The sequence below is a fragment of the Mizuhopecten yessoensis genome, unplaced genomic scaffold (genome assembly GCF_002113885.1).
Source record: "Mizuhopecten yessoensis strain PY_sf001 unplaced genomic scaffold, ASM211388v2 scaffold7807, whole genome shotgun sequence".
Lineage (NCBI taxonomy): Eukaryota > Metazoa > Mollusca > Bivalvia > Pectinida > Pectinidae > Mizuhopecten > Mizuhopecten yessoensis.
Genome location: NW_018407232.1, coordinates 4,088 through 15,086, shown reverse-complemented (window position 1 = coordinate 15,086; position 10,999 = coordinate 4,088). Strand labels below are relative to the sequence as shown.

At 34.8% G+C, this 10,999-nt stretch overlaps 1 long non-coding RNA gene across 1 annotated transcript; it reads right to left on the bottom strand.

The window, feature by feature from the left end:
* Positions 1 to 3,258: 3,258 nt before the first annotated feature.
* LOC110454372 lies at positions 3,259 to 6,717 on the bottom strand. Its single transcript, XR_002463371.1, has 3 exons — positions 6,664 to 6,717; positions 3,913 to 3,965; positions 3,259 to 3,337 (listed from the first exon to the last, which is right to left on the bottom strand). It is a non-coding gene; the product is annotated as an uncharacterized LOC110454372 (long non-coding RNA).
* Positions 6,718 to 10,999: the final 4,282 nt, after the last annotated feature.

Below are 10,999 nucleotides of genomic sequence, written 5' to 3'. Positions count from 1 at the left end.
AGTGTCTTGTACAATAGATCATGCACTTGGACCTTGCAGAACGTAATTTTGAAAGTTTCATTAAAACTTTCTTGGCAGTCCTGTACAGCGGAAGTCTTCTTTAAAAAAGAACACTGTAAAACATGTAGAGGAAATACTGATTCTTCAAAATTTATGACAATGTTAAGTGATCACCTTTGTCTTCAGACAGATGACAGTTGATCAATAGTTTACAAACTTTATCAAAACCTACTTGTGATTAATTCACTATACAGACATTTACGATTCCGACACAGATGTTAAGATGGAACAGACCATAACGGTGTTTCAATGAGGTGACTATACTGATTGACTTTAAAGAATATAAAATCGTGTCTGGGTTGACTATTTGTTCCCAGCATCTTATGCTCACATCAATTATTTTATCATTTTACAATTGCTTGATGAATAAATATATAGGAAAGATTTTTTTTTTACTACAAATCATTAATCTCAGATCAATATCGCATCAGACTAGTTGCTTAAAACAATGACCAACTTCAAGTCAGTCTTTAACAAAACAGTGCGTGTGTTTTATCCCAAGATTTCATTTTATCTATGTGAGCCAGTGTTTGATACAACAGTCAAATACTTTCTGATCTCAGTACCACATCAATGTTCTATCCCTGGTATAGTGTACATTGTGTATGTATGGATTGCCTTTCTTCTGTCCAATGTCTTCAATCCAAAGGAGTCCTTCAAATAAAACTGCAACAAAGATGATTTACTAATTCTTAATTTCATTTCTAAAAGGTTGCAAGCAATGAAACTTTCAAAATGAAACAGAATTAACTATTTTGCCAATAAGCCTTTCTAGGTTCCCGATTGAAATATGAGCATATGTACAATGGGCATGACGTCACATTAAAAGTGCAAAATGACATCCCGGTCACCTGGTTTGACTAACACTGTCGGGTACCTATTTCAGTACAATTTGGTATATTATAGTATATTTAATGGAATTATGCAGACTGAATCTTGTACCGAGATGATCACTAGAATTAAACACCAACTACTTTACAGTTGATTTAATTTATCTCCATGACCAATTGACCTATGAACAAAATTATCACAAGATTCAATCTTGATTATTTGTAAAAAAACCAGAGGATCTACCAAGGGTTACTAGTAATGACCTCCAGAAAGTTACCCTAGGGACCATTTGAGCCCAAGAGACCAAACCTCGGGACAACTGGTAATGAGCCCGAGAAAGCTACCAATGGGACTAGGGGTATTAATGAGCCTAGGAAAGTAACCAAAGAGACTGCTGGTAATGAGTCTTATAGAGCTGACAAAGGACCTACTAGTAATGTGCTCACAAAATCTATCAAATTTTCTGAGGCCCCAGAGTGCTACCATAGGGACTAATGTTAAAGTGCCCATGAAAGCTACCAATTAAGAGGAATATCTTCCACGAGCATGACTTCAGGCATTATGACTTAGTAGAAGAAGCTGTTTTAGAGTAACACATCTGACCCCTGATGATCGTGAAAATGTGTCAAAATATCACAACACTATATAAAAGTGTATGGTCTGTCCAAGTCTTTGTCTTAGGCCAATAGCGTACCTGCTGTTGCCGCATTTCTAGGATATGTTCTGTTCCATTCAAGAATCCGAATTGACTGCAAAGAATAAAATTTATCATAATTTCAAATCAAAGAAAAGAAAATTCACCCACAACATTAGCAATAGAGTCTTACTAACTGTTAAGCCAAGTTTCAAGGTAAATCAGACCTAAACGATGAGAGTTGTCAGTGGATCAGCTAACAGTGACAAGTGTAGTCACATTGGAAAATGTTTAAATCAGTCATTTCCCCTCCAGCTATGGAGTAGCTTGAAATATCTCGGTCATAATCAGCTGTCAGTTATTTATAACGTTGTGAAATAAAGATGTGTCTATAAATTGATAACAGCATTGGATCACTGTTACCTGTTAACTTCTTACAGAAGAGTCACTCGTCTGATTAAAATACATAGATAATCCACCATTTTGTTATATGTGCCTGGTTAAGCCTAGCAATGATATGTGGTATAGATTCCGGACCAGAGTTGAGGTAACGAAAGAGTTGAGTATTTATATTATACCTCGACTGCCAGGGAGTAATCACTTAGTCATGAGGTCCACCAATTAAAACCAGATTCTTTAGGCATAGAAAATTATTCTTGAAATCTACAAGTGAAAGTTTTTATCAGAATTTATAAAAGTTCAATTTAGACTTAATTATTTAATTTGTTTAAAACATTGCGAACTCTGCATATCTATGGTGAAATTAGCTTCTATCATAACAATAGTTGTTTACCAGATTAAGTATTTTACCTGGGTAAGGTGTTCAAGGATGTTACCAACTAATTGAAGGTACAGTGCTTCCAAGATCTACGAGTTCTGCCACAATATATCACATATCTATTCTGCACACTTAATACATGACAGTGAAATGAAAGGTTTGCAGTCGGCTATTCATTCTTCTTTTTCTCTGATAAGATCTTTCATTGTAAATGCATATATATATATTTCTAATCCCACATGTAAACAATCAAAGTTGACTGTAACATTCCAAAAGACTGACAGCCTTTTCTGAGAGCTGGTTCAAAGTCTGATCAAAAGCTATTCAGATATTCAATGGTTTGATAGTTGACAACAAAGATCTTCCATAAGTAACAATTATGGTCACCTTGACCCCTAAAAAAGTGGTCACTAGATTGATGTCAACTACATGTGCCTAACAGAAAATGTATGATTGTGGATAAAGTTCATTCGTTTGACTTGCCTTTACAGTGTACTTCATACAATGTATACACAGATTTGTGTGCATGTGATTGGATAAACAGTCTTTGCTTGCCAGAAAATTATAACTTTCAACTATGACCTTGACCTTTGACCTTAAAATTCAGAATGGTTCATCATTTGTCTTGGCCAATAATGCTGCAACATTTTAGAGAGATTGAACATGACAGTCTTTGTACTAGTGTGTCTTTAATATTGAAACCTGTACGAACAGACTACTATATCACACGGTACCATATTTGTTCATGTATTTAAATATGTATATAAGACAAATGTAATCACTTCTTTTACAGTCATCTCAGTTATTTTCATTATCAACTAGAAAATTGAGAATCACAACTTTACTAGCAGCTGTAAAAGACCACTGTGACAATTTAGGATAGTACATTATTATTCACGAGTAGATTGGAGCTTCTTGTTTCTTACACATGTGTGTAATATCCTTCTTACCTACATCGTGTGCCGAGTTTGTATCATTGTCCAGCAGTGCCAGGAACATAGACTGGTTTCTGTATAGTTCTTCATGATGTGGATCTATGGAAAACATGTTCTGGTACTTTTAAAGTTATTTAAATGTAGCATGCACTAGTACATTATATGTAAGTATAACTGAAGAAATCAATGTACATCAATGTGATAAATAATTATTACTTACGCAATACTTAAAAACTTGCTCACTAGCAGAAGACATACATCCTGCATTCAATTTTTCCTTAGTCCTATCTCTAAGATTTCATATTTACCTTAAGAAGTTTTGTGAGTGTATAGTCATATATACACAATACAAGGTGAAGTCATCATTTTCATTATTTCAGAATGACACAGTATACAGAAATATGTTATATGTTCACACTGCCATGCAGGTATATAAATAATGTGCACAAAATGCCCTATACAATGAATACGACTCATACAAAGCACACATATTGACCAAGTAAGAGGAGTCTGTAATAAAACGTCCGTTATCATACTCGGCTGATTCTCATGATGGTAGGCCAAGCCATCCGATATATGTAAACCAACCACTCATCCACTTGTATACTCGGCTGATTGTGAAAAGAAGACAGATGTTTTTATTGACACTAAAAAAAGAAACCACATGTTCTTACCATGCCAATAGTTACCAACAGACCAATGTTGTCCAAAACTGGTGTAGAAATACCTAAATGAAATAAAAACAAAACAAAGACTAATGAGAAAATAGCATATGTATAGATCTATCACTTGAGTTTTTTCGCATTATCTTCAACTTCAATCCAAATTGGTTTTATTTCCCTTGAACAATCAAAGATGCTAACTCCAGGGGTTACAATCTCCAATATTACTCATGTCGACCAGCTGTGAGCCCTGAATGTGGTGCCTTGTATCAATTTATATAAACTTTTATTGTAGAAGTTGTAAACATTAACAAATAAATTAAACAAGAGGCCCATAGGCCTTAACGGTCACCTGGATGGAAAAATCATCAAGTATTGACTGACCAACTTAAATCAAATGACATGCACTCTAAATTTTTAAGAAAAAAAAATCATGTTCCAACTAGGATCACAAGCTATGATATTTTACATTATCATGGTGTTCTTAACAAACTGTAATTATTTCAGAAACATCACTGCAGGAACACTAGAGATAATAAACTATTTATGGTCATAGTAAAGCAAATTAAACGAAGCCAAAGTCAAAGTAAAACAATAACTTCACTGAGTTTACCGATATAAGACTAATATCACAAAAACTTTCCCCTCAACCACTATAAGAATAAACATTTTACAATTGTGGAAAAAAGATCTGGAACCTTGACTAAGTTAACTAAAACTGCCATCCTGAGGATAACTAATACCCAGTACCTTCAGTAAATATGAACCGATTTTGATGAAACTTTGTTTGCAGCTTTGTATCAATGAGATATTGGATGAGTTTGAATACCGGACCAATTTTACCATAAGTTACATAGTTATTCCCCTTGGTAATTCTATTATTGTTGGACCCTGTGAACATGATAACTGAAATAAATGGGTGTGACTCCAATTTTGACCCAAGGGGTCTGTTTTGAACAAACTTGGTAACTGTATTTCTTCTGTTCTTGGTTAAAAGAAACAAGTAAAAGCGTAAATCAATGATTTATTAAATAAGGCACAAAATTTCAATAGCACCTTGTTAGTAGCAAAAATGCGTCATGAATGAAAACAAAAAGTTGTACCACATGAATTTACATCCATTCTTGTAATGTCAATCAACATCACAGGGACAAATAATAATATAATGACAAAGGGCAATAACTCTGCAGGTTACCGTCAAATAATTACCGGAAAAGTTTCATTGAACTCTGCAACATTTATTTTCAAGTTATCGTGTTTATAAGGTCCAATAATAATATTATTACAAAGGGCAATAACTCTGTAAGTTACTGTCAAATAATTCCCAGTTTCGAACTCATCCGACATCTTATTGATATAAGGCTATACATACAGAGTTTCATCAAACTTGGTCGATATTTACTCAAGTTATTGTGAACACAAGGTCCAATACAAAATAGTGTAATAATATTATTACAAAGGGCAATAACTCTGTAAGTTACTGTCGAATAATTCCCATTTTCCAACTTATTCGAGATCATATTGATAAAAGGCCGCATACAAAGTTTCATCAAACTTGGTTCATAATTACTTAAGTTATCATGTTCACAAAGTCCAATAATAATATTATTACAAAGGGCAATAACTCTGTAAGTTACTGTTGAATAATTCCCATTTTTGAACTCGACCGAGATCTTATTGACATATGGCTGCATACAAAGTTTCATCAAACTCGGTTAACATTTACTCAAGTTATTGTGTTCACAAGGTCCAAAAATTATATTAATACAAAGGGCAATAACTCTGTAAGTTACTGTCGAATAATTACCATTTTCGAACTCGTCCGAGATCTTATTGACATATGGCTGCATACAAAGTTTCATCAAACTCGGTTAACATTTACTCAAGTTATTGTGTTCACAAGGTCCAAAAATTATATTAATACAAAGGGCAATAACTCTGTAAGTTACTGTCGAATAATTACCATTTTCGAACTCGTCCGAGATCTTATTGACATATGGCTGCATACAAAGTTTCATCAAACTCGGTTAACATTTACTCAAGTTATTGTGTTCACAAGGTCCAAAAATTATATTAACACAAAGGGCAATAACTCTGTAAGTTACTGTCGAATAATTCCCATTTTCGAACTCGTCCGGGATCTTTTTGTTATATGGCTGAATACAAAGTTTCATCAAACTCGGTTTACATTTACTCAAGTTATCGTGTTCACAAGGTCCAATAATAATAATATTACAAAGGGCAATAACTCTGTAAGTCACTGTCGACTCCTTCCCATTTTCGAACTCGTCTGGGATCTTATTGATATATGGCTGCATACAAAGTTTCATCAAACTCGGTTAACATTCACTCAAGTTATTGTGTTCACAAGGTCCAAAAATTATATTAACACAAAGGGCAATAACTCTGTAAGTTACTGTCAAATAATTCCCATTTTCGAACTCGTCCCAGATCTTATTGACATATGGCTGCATACAAAGTTTCATCAAACTCGGTTAATATTTACTGAAGTTATCGTGTTCACAAGGAAAAGTTAACGCACGACGACGGACAAAAGACTATCACAATAGGTTACCATGACCTACGGTCAGGTAACCTAAAAAGGCAGTAAAAAGGTGTTATGAGAGGAAATATAGAACTTAAGCTGTTTATGGGGTAAATTCCTGGAAAATCTAGAAAATGAGGAAATTATTTTTGGTCACATACCATAATTTTGTAAAATCTTTTTTGTTTAATTTAATTTTAAAAAGCAGCTCAGCTCACCTGTAAATTTCTTCTTTTACAAAATGTGGAAACAGATACTTCAGATAGGCAGTGTCTGGAAAAAGAGGCATTATATATCAATTTAGTTACATGGTACAGCTGCTTTCCATAAATTATGCTAAAACAAAACATTTCAAGATGAATGAATCAGGAAAAATTTTCTCCTACTCAAGTCAATATTAAGATTGTTTTGGTCTGATCATTTCAAGGACACAATAAGCTGGAGCTTAACAGCAGTTGACTGTTGTATTCCTAACACTTTATCCAATTACATGCAATTTAAATATGTAATCATCACATACTGTTAGAGGTCGGCAAATAACATTGCAATTACCAATACGTTTTACTATGTGACTGCTTATCAATATATATATTGCAATATCATTTTGAAACAATAAATATTACAATAATTTTCAGTTGGTTTAGGCAAAGTTATGAAATAATTTCACAAAAATAATGTCAAAAATTAATTAATGTTTTCCAAATTAAGCCTGCTTGGTTTGAAAATTTACAATATCATGTAAAATAATTTTTAATATATTATTGAACTTACTTAACTGATTCTCACTTTAATTTATTCTATGGAAAGTGATTTCAAGTTCACTGAACATCTAGGAAAACAATATACATTATATGTATTGCGATATTATTTGCAATACATGCATTTCCTTGAATATTGAAATGCATTGCCATATGAAAAGTACATGCATTACCAACTCTATATTATATAATTGTTTATGCATTTTTGTTACAACTTATCACATTCACTCAAATGTTTCTTTTCCTTACACATTATCTATACTTTATACAAGAAATTATATCATTTAAGTAACATATGATTACTCAATTTTAAAATAAGGAAATGAAACTGAGTTATGACTAATACACTGACCTCCATATCGGCCTGCCTGTGGTGAACTCAGGGATATGAATGTGTCAACATTGTGTCTGGTTACCGAGAGTAGACCACGACAAACCAATCCACCTAAAAGATATAGTAACCTCATTTTCAGTGTGTGTTATACATCTGCCTTAAATTTTGTTACAGACTTTCCAACTTCTCAGTTTCACAATTTTAGAGTTTGTTAATGAACCATTCACCATTTTTACATTTCTTTCTTCATTTGCCCAACTTAGCATAAAATAATTCCATAAATGTTTATGACTGAGGCTATATTCTGGATCCTCTTCAGATTAAATATAATATATGAATAAATATTTCATGATAGTATAATGGTCCTGCTGAGTGGCTGTGGGATGGTAACTGTTATAGAATCTAGTGTAATTGACTTAAGACTTCAACTGGCAACAAGGAGAACCATGTCACTTTTTATTGATTTAGAATGAAGGTGCCAGACAATTAGAACTGAAAGTGTGTTTGCTTTTACATTTCTTGACCCAACATTCCTTGATATATATGATGCCATTTTAATCTTCCTGTGTTTCTCTCACACTTGCTATATGGTAGACATGGAAAAATCAAGACTTTTGCATGTTTAATATTTATTCAAAGTGAACAACAAACCCTGTGAAAAGCATATCATATGAACTCCACCAGGATGATCATTCATGATGTCTGTGACAATTTCCTTGATTTTGTACACCTGGGTCCATAACGGTTGTAAGCTCTCATATCCACTGAAAGCATAAATGGTTGTCACATTGGTTCCAGGGTGAATCTGTCATATACAAGTAAGCATTTGATCTTTAACTTTTGTGTAATTATATCAGAGACGTATATATATATATATATACTATATCATATCTGAATAAATAATAACATTTATTGATAACCCTTCTCAGGATTCATTTTTTTGGTCTGGATTTAATTCCGATAACCTGCTAAAGCCATCAAGGTGGCTTCATATTTGTTTATAAAGATACGCAAATTTCGTTTGCCTGTTCGTAGCAAAGCAGGCATATGTTTCATCTTTTCATGAAAATAAGACTGTGTGTACTAGGCCTGAATAAAGAAATAACATTTATCAGCATCAGGTCAGTTGACAAAATTAAGTAAAGTGTACAATAGTGATGACACATCAGTAATGAAAAAAACAAAGGCCAAGAAGCAAGACAATATTGGGATTGCCCCACTCAAACAGGGAGCCAAACTACTCACTGGCAGCACAGACAATCCATTGCAAATGTTCAACTTCCAGAAGATTTGCGAGTTGCCAACATAACCCCAATATTTAGAAAGGAAAACGTCACATACCAAGTAACTACAGGCCAGTGTCACTCAGATGTGTGTACTTTAAACTCATTGAGCTCATCATCTATCCCTACCTCAGGAACCATCTCGAGAAACAAAACATCCTAACACCACTTTGTGATACAGGTCACCTAGCACCTACAGATACTTGAGGAAGTTGAGTTGAAGAGAATCCATACTTAGGGGTTGTTATTCACAACACCATGAAGTGGAATGCTCATGTCTGCACCATCGCAAATAAAGAAAACTCCACACTCAGGTCCTTACAACAAAATTTGCGACACTGTCATTTACCACTAAAGTTAACAGTTCTTTACAAGCTTACAGCTCAGCAATATACCGTACCAGACAAACTACATCCATTCTTTGGAAAAGATACAATATCGCACTGCCCAGTTCATAACAACTGATTTCCAGAGAGAAAGCAGCGAGATCAATACTGGATACCCTGAAACTATCATCACTCAGAGATTGCAGACGGTACCATCGACTTGTCTCCTCTATAAAATGGTGAAGGGGCTTGTTGCTTTACCTGTAGATCAAGTCTTAGCCAAAAGAAATAATTGGACCAGAGCAAAAAACATCGAATAATGTTTGCCAGTTTCAGTGTAATACTGAGGTCATTTTCCCCCACTTACCACTGCTGATTGCAACAACCTCCCAGAAGATCTGCCTTCAAATCCTTCTAAACTCTAATATCAACAATTTAAATCCCAAGTGCACTCCTCCATTCTTATCCTTGATTCTCAATGGGTTACACTCACTTAAACTCTCTGCACCCCTGGAATTAGCCCAAGTTTCCTCTGGCCCTGACACCAGACTTTAGACATTTTGACAGATAGATGTCTGCTGTGGACACCAGATACCTGTAATATGTCATAGCAAAATAGAAGGCATACTGCTAGCTATTTGATTGCTCTCAGGTTAAAAAAAATGACAAATTGCAAGGTTGAAATCTGTCCTTTGAATATTACAGAAGAGTGACACCCGACTTCAAAGCCAGTCAATTTTACTGTTAAGCGTATGCGAGATTGGTTTGATGAACATCTAAGGATCGATCCACAGGTGCTGGAAACACTAGTATGAGGTGATATATATGTGGCAGATTTTAATTGATCGCAGGACTACGGTCGCGTTCTAGCTTTGAGCTAAAGGATATATCCTTTTAGCTCAGTGGTAGAGCGTTCGACTAGGAACCTGGGGATCGCGGGTTCGATCCCCGGTTGAAGCACACTATGCTCTACACTTGTTATATATATATGAGAAACATTTGTAATAAACATGCTATTTTACATTGTAGACGCCAACCTAAGAACTTGAAACGTATGTTGACATGTTCTAAGTTTGATAATTCTTGTGTAACACCAGAAGTATCAGTCTCTGGAAACAGGCATAGTGCCTTCAGACTGGAAATCTGCAAATGTACCACCTGCTTATAAAAAGGGTCCAAAATTTCACCCAGAAAACTACAGGCCCATATCTCTGACCTGTATCTGTAGCAAAATTATGGAACACATTGTGGTCTCAACTATCATGACCCATGCCGATACCCATAACATATTGTATCCGTTCCAACATGGTTTTCGCAAATCGCGATCATGCGAAACCCAACTTCTTGAATTTGTGGATGACATCTCAAAGAATCTTGATGAGGGACGCCAAACAGATATCCTCATAATGGACTTTGCTAAGGCTTTCGACAAGGTCAGTCATTCTCTCCTAAACCATAAACTAAAACATTATGGTATACGTGGAAATGTCGCAAACTGGATCGAGAGTTTCCTGACCGGTAGAACTCAGACAGTAGTAGTTGAAGGGGAGAAGTCTGATTTTGTCGATGTCCATTCCGGGGTACCCCAGGGGTCAGTTTTGGGACCCAGTTTATTTCTTTACTTTATAAACGATATCCCTGTGGGTCTAAATGCTACAATCCGTTTATTTGCAGACGACACTATTGCATATCTAGTTATCAAGTCAAACAGTGATGCTGAAACACTTCAAAAAGATCTTGACAAACTAGCGCTCTGGGAAAATACATGGAAAATGATCTTCCACCCAAACAAATGCAATGTGTTGTCGGTGACTAAAAACAAAACTCCAATAGTCCATAATTATACTTTACAT